Below are 9,264 nucleotides of genomic sequence, written 5' to 3' on the forward strand. Positions count from 1 at the left end.
AGTGGATAAATTAATTTTAATGGATTTTTCTGGGTGATGACCTGGGCTGGTGTGGGTGGCTGGAGGAGGTGGGTCCCGGGGGTTAAGGTCTTCTGATTATATATGGTTTCTTCTCCCATACCACTCTCTTGCATTCAGTCTCCATAATGTGAAGAACACAGCCTCTCTTTGCTTCCTGTCTCCATACCCTGGAATACACAGTCCCCAACCTCACATGGACTGAACCAAATATGTGAGCTAATAAATCTTTCTTCCTCTGAGGTATGTGGTCAATCTTTTATATGGTTGCTGTAAGGATTCCAGTGGATACAAGGAGAAACTCCAGTAGAATGAGGGAGGTTGTCTTGGGGGGCAGAGAGGGAGAATTAACAAAGGCACTTCCACTGACTTTAAATATATATATGCCAATCTCAATATTCTGTATGGAGAAGGGGGAGTAGGGAGATCAGGGGAAACCTAGCAAGTGCTCTGTGCATGTATGTCACTACCATTATGAACTTTATTATTATATGAGACCATAATGTACCAATAAAATATTTAAAAAATAATCAATTCTTTACATTTTATGACTTTATATAATAATCTAATAAGGGAGTCAGAAAACTACAGTGCCTGGGCCAAATCTGTTTTTGTAAAGAAAGTTTTATTAAAACACTGTGTGACTATCTGGTATGTATTGTCTATGGCTGCTTCCAGTCCAGTAACAGAGTTGAGTAATTATGACAGAAATCATATAGCTTATACCATGCAAAGTAAAAAATATTTACTATGGCCGGGCGTGGTGGCTCACGCTTGTAATCCCCGCGCTTGGGAGGCGGAGACAGGAGGATCGCGCAGGTTCGAAGCCAGCCATGCGCTGGCTTAGGAGACCCTGTTTCCAAAATGAAAATGTAAAAATAGGTCTGGGAGTGTAGCCCCGAGGTAGAAGGGCTTCCAGGAACCCCAGTACCACCAAAAAAAAAAAACAAAAAAAAAAAAAATATTTACTATGTGAGCTTTTACAGAAAAAAAATTTGCTAAATTTTGCTTTACAGAGAAAGTTTGCTGAGCCTTGACTAAAATACTGAACATGTATTTTTAAAAGGGATAGGTTGAATTTATATTTTAAAAAGAGACCAGAAGTTCTGAACACACAATTCTGATCTTATCTTCTTGGATCCTGGGAGTCATGAAGTATGGAAGAAACCACCTGAGAAAGAACAGGATATAACAGAATTTAATTTGCATAGGGACTTTTATTCTTTGAACAACAAATCAAGTTAATGAGGTTCTACCCCAGTGAGTATTTTAAAGATCTAAGGGCAAAAACACATGGTACTGTACTTGGATAAACAAAAGGTCCAAGTAATTGCTTCATGGTTTACTTTTAATTAAAGTTAATTCTTTTAAAAGTGAGACTCATATTTCTTGACTTCCACTGTTTATTCTCATCTTTCAGATATTCACTTTGCCTGAAGGATTGGGTATTTTTTAACAGAAAGAATCCCAGTGGAAAATAAATCAACATTTGTTTCTTTACTGCTGAAATAGGCTCTTTCAGCCCACATCAGAAGCAATAATTTTTAAAGCCTAAGCTTTAGTTTTGTAAGGGCATACTTTTATTAAGAGAAGAAAGGACAGTAGATATTTGACACAGCTATGAATGATGTATAATATAGAATTTATGTCACAATATTAAACTGAAAAGGTGAACCAATTTTCAGTACTCCTCACAGGTTAAATTTAGATTACTCAAGCTCCCATCTGGGAGAAAGTTGATTAAAGCATTATGTCAGAGGAGGTAAGAGGGACTTGGAATGACGGAATGGGATACAGGATGAATATAAAGAGAGAGGTATATAGACATCATTGGGTTATGATGTATTTACCATGAGCTGGAAAAGCTCATGTGTTATCAATTCAAAATGTTAAGAGGTAAAATAATTGAATCATGAGGGTTCTAATCTCATCAGTGAAAAATTCATTGATGGGTTTATTGAGTGTTAAGGGCCATAGATAGAGTGTGGCTGGAAGAGGTAGGTTCAGTGGGTGTGGCCCTGGGGCTATACATATGTCCATCATTCCCTCCCCTATTTTGCTCAACTTTTTTTTTTGGGGGGGAGGTACTGGGGATAGAACCCAGGGGCATTTCTACCTCTGACCTATAAGCCCAGCCCTATTTTTTATTCTTTACTTTGAAACAAGTTCTGACTAAGTTGTGGAGAGCCTCACTAAGTAGCTAAGGCTGGCTGAGAACCGTGATCTCCCTGTCTCAGCCTTCCAAGTACTGGGATTATGAGTGTACAGCACCACCACTCCTGACTTCCACTTTCTCTGCAGAGGTCTCTTGACCTCTGCAGACATAACCCAGCCTAACATGGACTGAAACCTTCAGAGCCATGAAGGAATAAGTCTTCTTTCCTCTAAATTGTGGTCATCCGACACTTTGGATCACAGCAGTGAGAATTCTGATTGAAACACTCTACATTAATACCCTCAGACCACCTCCCCCCAGTGTGGCCTATGCTAAGAAACCAGTTAGCACACCATTGCCTAGGGAAGGTCTGCACATTTTCCCTGGGTCTTCTTGTAAAAGTCACCTTCTTTCATGCCCTAAGATTTCCCTTAGCCTGTCCAAACTCCCCTGTGTAGCCAGTCTCCTTTAGTTTCCAAGACACTCCAAGTTCTTCAAATTTGGGGATGGAGAAGATACGTTTCGGGGAATACTTCCGCTAACATTCCTGATAATAATGCATGATACTGTATTGACCGTGTCTATATGGATTACATTTGGGACAAGAAGTGACTGTAGTACAATGTGAGTCTTGACAAAGTGCCCTGGAACTCCTTCAGAAGCAACAAGGGACAAGTAACAAGGGACAATGAGAAAGGGTGCAGAGACGCTACCCTTTCTCATTCTCCTGCCTGAGAGGTGACCATACCAGTTTCAGTTTAGCACAAGACTTAAGCACAAGTTAAAGCCTTGCCCTTTAGGGTTTAACTACAGCCTTCTGTGCAAGTCCATCTGCTTGGCTATGTGGTTTGTCTGTGAGTTAAGACAGAATGACCTACCGCCTATGCCATCTGTCATCTGTTCCCTCTGGTTCAGTGTCATCCCCTGGGACAGCCTCTGCAAAAGAACAGGCATACTCTAGAGTTTTGGTGGGGCTGAAATCTAAAATTTGAGTTGAAAAGGACTGAGACACAAAGGCTTGACTAATGGCATTGGGGCAGGGGACATGGGGACTATCCAGTGCCCTTGACCCCTGCTCATAAATCATGCTTATGCTCACTAATAACCAGAGCCTTCATCATGACCCTGAGAGCTAAATAGCGCCCATCCCCACTTGGATATAGATAGTTTGTGCCATTCACCCCTCAGAGGCCTGCAACAAAGATACTGCCTTTTGTCAGATGGTGTTGAAAGGCTCCATTTAGAAGAAAAATCATAAGCCCCTAGCAGCCAGCTAATAGTAAAAACAGCCAGCTAATAGTTAAAAAGACAAGTATATTTTACTGAAGCTTGCAGCTTAAGAAGAATATGCTTAAGAATGAGAAATATGCAATATGCCCACCCTGTTCCAGGAACCTACCTAGCATCTTATCTATACTGAACGGGTCAGCGCGCCCTGTGCCAGGAACCTGCTGACTACACCTGGTATCTTATCTAACACTTGACTACAGAATGTACTTTTTCAAATGATTCTGTAATATTTTGCAAACGCATGTAACTTGGTCCAAACCCCCCTTAACTGGTGGTCTTTTCCCTATAAATACCCTCAATTTCAGTCGCTCGGGGCCGAACTCCTATACGAGTCGGCCCCAGTGCACTGGCTCCTTAATAAATCTTTACCTTTTGCTCATTGCATCAAGGAATATAAAGTCTCTCGTGTGTTCTTGCCGTCGCTTATCCCGAGGCTGATTGAGGGTCTCCCCTCAGCGGGGGTCTTACAGTGTAATCATATCCCCACTCACTCATTGTTGCCCGCCTTTAACAACAGCATGGGAGGATGTTTTCGTTTTCTGGCAGTCTGTTCTGAAAGAGACTACCCTAGGATCACCTGAGCATGCTGCCAAACCTGTAAATGGCATCTTCTTAATTCCAAAGGACAAAGAAGAAAAACATTATCAGGATTGTTCTATGTGTTCTATCTAGAAATGTCCACTCTGAATTCCCAGGTAACATCACTTATCAGGTTGACTTAAAAAAGGAAGCTCTGACATACACCCCGGCTGTGGACTCTGATGCAGTTGCCTCTTTTCCACTTACCAGCTCGATCATTTCAGGTAAACAGAATCTTTCAGGGATTCCCTTTCCTCACCTCTAAACTAGAATAGGCTTTTGGTAACGGTGAGCTTTAAGTGAGGTAATATATGTAAAAGTGCTTAAAATAGCACCGGCATGCAGTAAGTGTATAATAAGCATTAGCTGTTGTATCACTGAATATACTGGTTCTCAAATTTTAAAGAGCTTTGGAGTTGCCTGCCCACCCCCACAGTTTTCTACTCAGTTCTCCAGTGGAGCTTCAGAATTCACAGCACTAACAAGTTCTCAGGTGATACCAATGCTGCTGATCTAAGAACCGCACATGGAGAGCTCCTGAGTTAGAATTCAATTTGGCTAAATAACAGAGAGCCACAATAGTAGTGCTTAAAGACAGTAGCAATCTATTTCTAGATTTTGGGTGTCCAGGATGGATATGGTGTTCCTTGGAGCCAGACTGCTCCTTGACTTGTCATCCACCTTCCTAAATTGCTATCTTCATGTATACCATTATACGTGGCTCAACACCATGGCTGAATTCCAGCCAGTCAGGAAGAGAGGCAGGGCGAGGGAAAGGAGAATAATCTGTCTCTTTAGGGAGACAACCAAAGAACTGTACACAGCACACATACACTTAAAACTTATTTGATTTAAATCAAATGGCCAAGGTAAATAGAAGTTACATGCCCAGCTTAACAAACAAATAATCAGAGTTTTGTCCCCACAGAGAGAGAAAGATGGGAGAAAATAGATATTGATGGGTATTTAGCTGCTGTGTCACAGAAGACTAGCTCTTATGTTTGGATGATGGCAAAATAAATGTCTATGAATAGCAGAATTAAATTATCTAAGTTAATTTTCCCTACAAATATAAGGATAATTTATTTCAACTTACCTTTTATCTATTTCAAGGAATGATTTGATTCATTCTCAGGGAAAGAATTATCATTCCCTGGGCAGAAAAAAGTATATTGTATATTTCTTTCTTTTCTTTTTTCTTTTTTATTGGTGCATTATATTCATACCTCTTAATGGGGTACAGAATGGTAGAATACATGCACACATCACTCATTTAGCCCTTCTTCAATTCCCTCCCCGTTTTCTCCCCTTCCCTCTTTCCCTCCTTCTCATATTTGGCTTAGTGATTGACTTTGATTTTGGACCATAAAGAGATATGATCAGGGAATGCAATAAAGAGATCTTTCGATAGGGAAGGTTAAAGGGGATTAGCAAGAGACCAGAAGGCTAGCTGGCTAGAGGAGCCCAAGGAGGCTGGAACTTTAACATGCTCCTCAGGAGGAAAAAATATTTTAACAGGGCTGGAGCTGCCATGCAGAAATTATTGCATGATTTGGCTAAGAGAATTACTGTGAGAGACATCACATGAGTCCAGAGGAGCTGTGTTAAATATCAACCCTCGCCAGCCCACCCCTTTCTTGCTTATGAACCTCACTTTGCCTTCATCTAGGCCCTGGGTGGCTCAGCTGCCCACAGGGCTCCCTGCCTGCCCACTTGTGGAGTGTCTGACAGAGGCATGAATATTTCCTCTGCTACTGTTGGCTCTTCCCAGTATGTGCTTCCCCGGTGCCCCTTAACCATCTCACCAGATTACTGGGGACTCCTAGATATCTGGAGGAATGGTAGGAAAGCATTCTGCACTTGGAGACAGAAATGGACTTGCTCAAATCCCTCAGGTAGGATAGTGAAGAGTGGAAATCCACATTCCATAGGCCAAAGGCTAAGAAAGAAAGAAAGAAAGAAACAAACAAACAAACAACAAAAAAAAACCTCAGCAGCTTTTGCTGTATAAAAGTGAATAACTTCTGAATATTAATAAGTAAATACACTTCATAACCTTTTTTTTGCAGTACCAGGAATGGAACCCAAGGGCACTCTACATTGAAGCTACACCCCCAGCCCTATTTTTTATTCTTTATTTTGAAACAGGGTCTCACTGGGTTGCAAAGGGCCTCACTAAGTAGCTGAGGCTGTCCTTGAACTGCAATCCTCCTGTCTCAACCTCCCAAATGCTGGGATTACAAGCATGCACCACAACGCCTGGCTAACACTTCATAAACTTTAACAACCCTCTCAAAATGTCTTGATAATTCTAGGATATTGAGATAGTTTGTGACAATAAGGTAGATGACAAGGATTGCATGTATAATCCAATAAACAGTTTAATCCACCAGTTTTAAGACCTTAACTTATCAAAACCTTTCACTCACAAAGATATATTAGAACAAGAAAAAAAGTGTGCTATGAATTCCAGTTCACAGACTTTTTTCTTGCCTGGATAATTCTATTCTAACACACCTAAGTATTAAAATGACAAAAAAGAGAGCAGAGAAGAAAGGAAAGATGTGAGGAGGCCGAGCTCCTCATGTCAGATGCTGAACAGCGACCCACTGAGTACTGCTCCCAGGTAGGAGATGTGGAGATAAAGACAGGAAAGTAAATCCATTGTTTCTTGATAACACCATTATTCCAGCCCATCAGACTCCAGAGCAAATGCACATTACACAACACATTGCACTGCCTTAGAACAAGATACACCAGAAATACGAGAAGATCCTGGATTTGAAAATATTCTTTAGGCTTCAAATCATGAATTATACTGGATTTTAGGAAAACTGTGATCTAGGACAATGCATTTTCCAGTAAACATCTCATTAGTAGAGATTTCCTTCCCATCCACTGTTGATGAATATATACTAATGAATACTGCATAATGTTAAAGAACACAGGCCCGATGTGTCTGCCTTTGTTTACCTGTAGCCTGACCACTTGTGATTTCTTTGTGCCCCAATAAACCCGAGGATTATAATAATGCCTACCTGATAGAGTTTTGTAAAAAGTAGACGAGTTAATAATAAGAGGCATTATTGAGATAATTGGGAAGTTTTAAATATGCACTGAATTTTATTTATTTATTATTTAATTAATTTTTTTTTTACTTATTTATTTTTGCAGTACTGGAGATTAAACCCAGGGAACATTCTACCTCTGAAATACACTTCCAGCCCTATTTTTGATTATTTATTTTGAAACAGAATCTCACTAAGTAGTTGAGGCTGGCCAAGAACCTGGGATCCTCCTGTTTCAGCCTCCCGAATGCTGGGATTACAAGTGTGCACCACCATGCCCAGCTTGCACTGCATTTTAGATAATATTATTGTGCCTACATTAAACCTCTTGGGAATGAGAATGGTACTGTTGCTGTGTAGGAGAATTCTTTGTTCTTGTACTGAATGCTCAAGTATTTAGAGGTGGAACATCATGAGAGGTGCAACTTCCTCTTCGGTAGTTTGGCAAAGAATTATACACATCCAAGACACGCATAGCACACAGAAGAGAAAGAGAACAGAAATATGGTGAAATAATCAACCACTGGTGTGAGTGGGTGAAAGGTATGGTAACGGTGTTTATGTACTTACTAGTCTTCCAACTTTTTGAGAATCTGCTACTTTTCAAAGCAAAAAGGGTCAAGAAGGTGATGTACATGCACTTACAACTGGTAGCTATCAAGTTAAAATCACTCGGAGGACAAGGTTCTTTACTTTCCTGTGCCTAATGTCTACACATTGATTGGCTCCATACACATTAGTATATCTTATAGTGAATAAATTAAAACGATCAATAATTTTTTCCCTTTTTGCTTCTTCAAACTACCTATTTACCATCACTGCTCCCATTTTAAATCTGCTTTTGAAGCCAGACATGGTGGTGCACGCTTGTAATCCCCGCGCTTGGAAGGTTGAGATAGGAGGATCACACAGGTTCGAAGCCAGCCTCAGCTCAGCTGCTTAGTGAGGCTCTCGGCAACTTAGTGAGACCCTGTTTCCAAATAAAATATTTAAAAAATAGGTCTAGGAGTATAGTTAGAAAGCACCTGGGTTCCACCCCCAGTACCACCAAAAAAAAAAAAAAAAAAAAAAAAAAGAAATCTTTTTTTCATGTTTATGCTAAAAGTATAAGTTACTATTAAGGCTTTGTACATCAGCAGTTCTGTGGATTCTCTGTGCATGTATGTTGAAAAATTCACCCCATTCCATCTCCTACCTTACTTAAAATCAAATAATGTAGGAGTAAGGTTGCTAGAAAAAAAAAACACAGGACACCCAGTTAAGATGAATATTAGATAGTGAATCCTTTATTTGGTATAAGTATGTCCCAAATATTTCACAGAGGCCAGATGTTCATGGGGTTTACATGTACTAAAAATTACTGTTTACCTAAAATTCAAATTTAACTAGGGATCCTGTATTTATTTTTATATGTATTCATATTTGCTAAATTTGCCAACTCTAAGAAAAGTCGCTTAATGCATATTGTTGACCCTTCCCCAAAGCAGGGTAAAATTTCAGCTATGCAGATTTACCAAAGAGCAAAATCTTTCCAGTTCCTCTGACATCTAAACAATAGTGGAAATATGCCTTTCTACATTAGCCCAGTTGTCTCATTTGTTTCACCTTTATGCATTCTGTATCTCTCACTTTTCTTTTTAACGATAACACAGTTGAAGGATTGCATTTTTATTTGTGATAAACCCACAGAATATACATTTAGGTCACATACAAATACACGAAGATGATAATAAGCCCGAATATACAGTGTGGGATAGGCAGTGTGATTAAGAACTACACATATATTGTACAGTGTCATTAATCTCAATGAATCTCGCCTTAGAAGCACATTGGTCCGATGAGTATGTTTAGCAGTTAGCAATAGTGCAAACACATTACAGATACGATTTACAGAGCTCCAACCTCAAAACATTCCAACTAATTCCATCTCGTGGACGGGCCTACTGCTGGACCAACAGCCCTGATCTAGAATGGTCTTTCGGTAACGTACCGGGGAAATGCAAGGAGAAGCCCATTCCTCCCAGAAGCAGGGACAGAGCATGGCTTTGGAACAGTAGCACCATTCCACACTACAATATGCACATCTGTGATATCGCACCTTCCTGAGTTGAACTTTGAAAATGGGAGCCAGACGCCAGGCTGGGCTGGCTGAAT

Source organism: Muscardinus avellanarius (assembly GCF_963383645.1).
Source record: "Muscardinus avellanarius genome assembly, chromosome: 6".
Lineage (NCBI taxonomy): Eukaryota > Metazoa > Chordata > Mammalia > Rodentia > Gliridae > Muscardinus > Muscardinus avellanarius.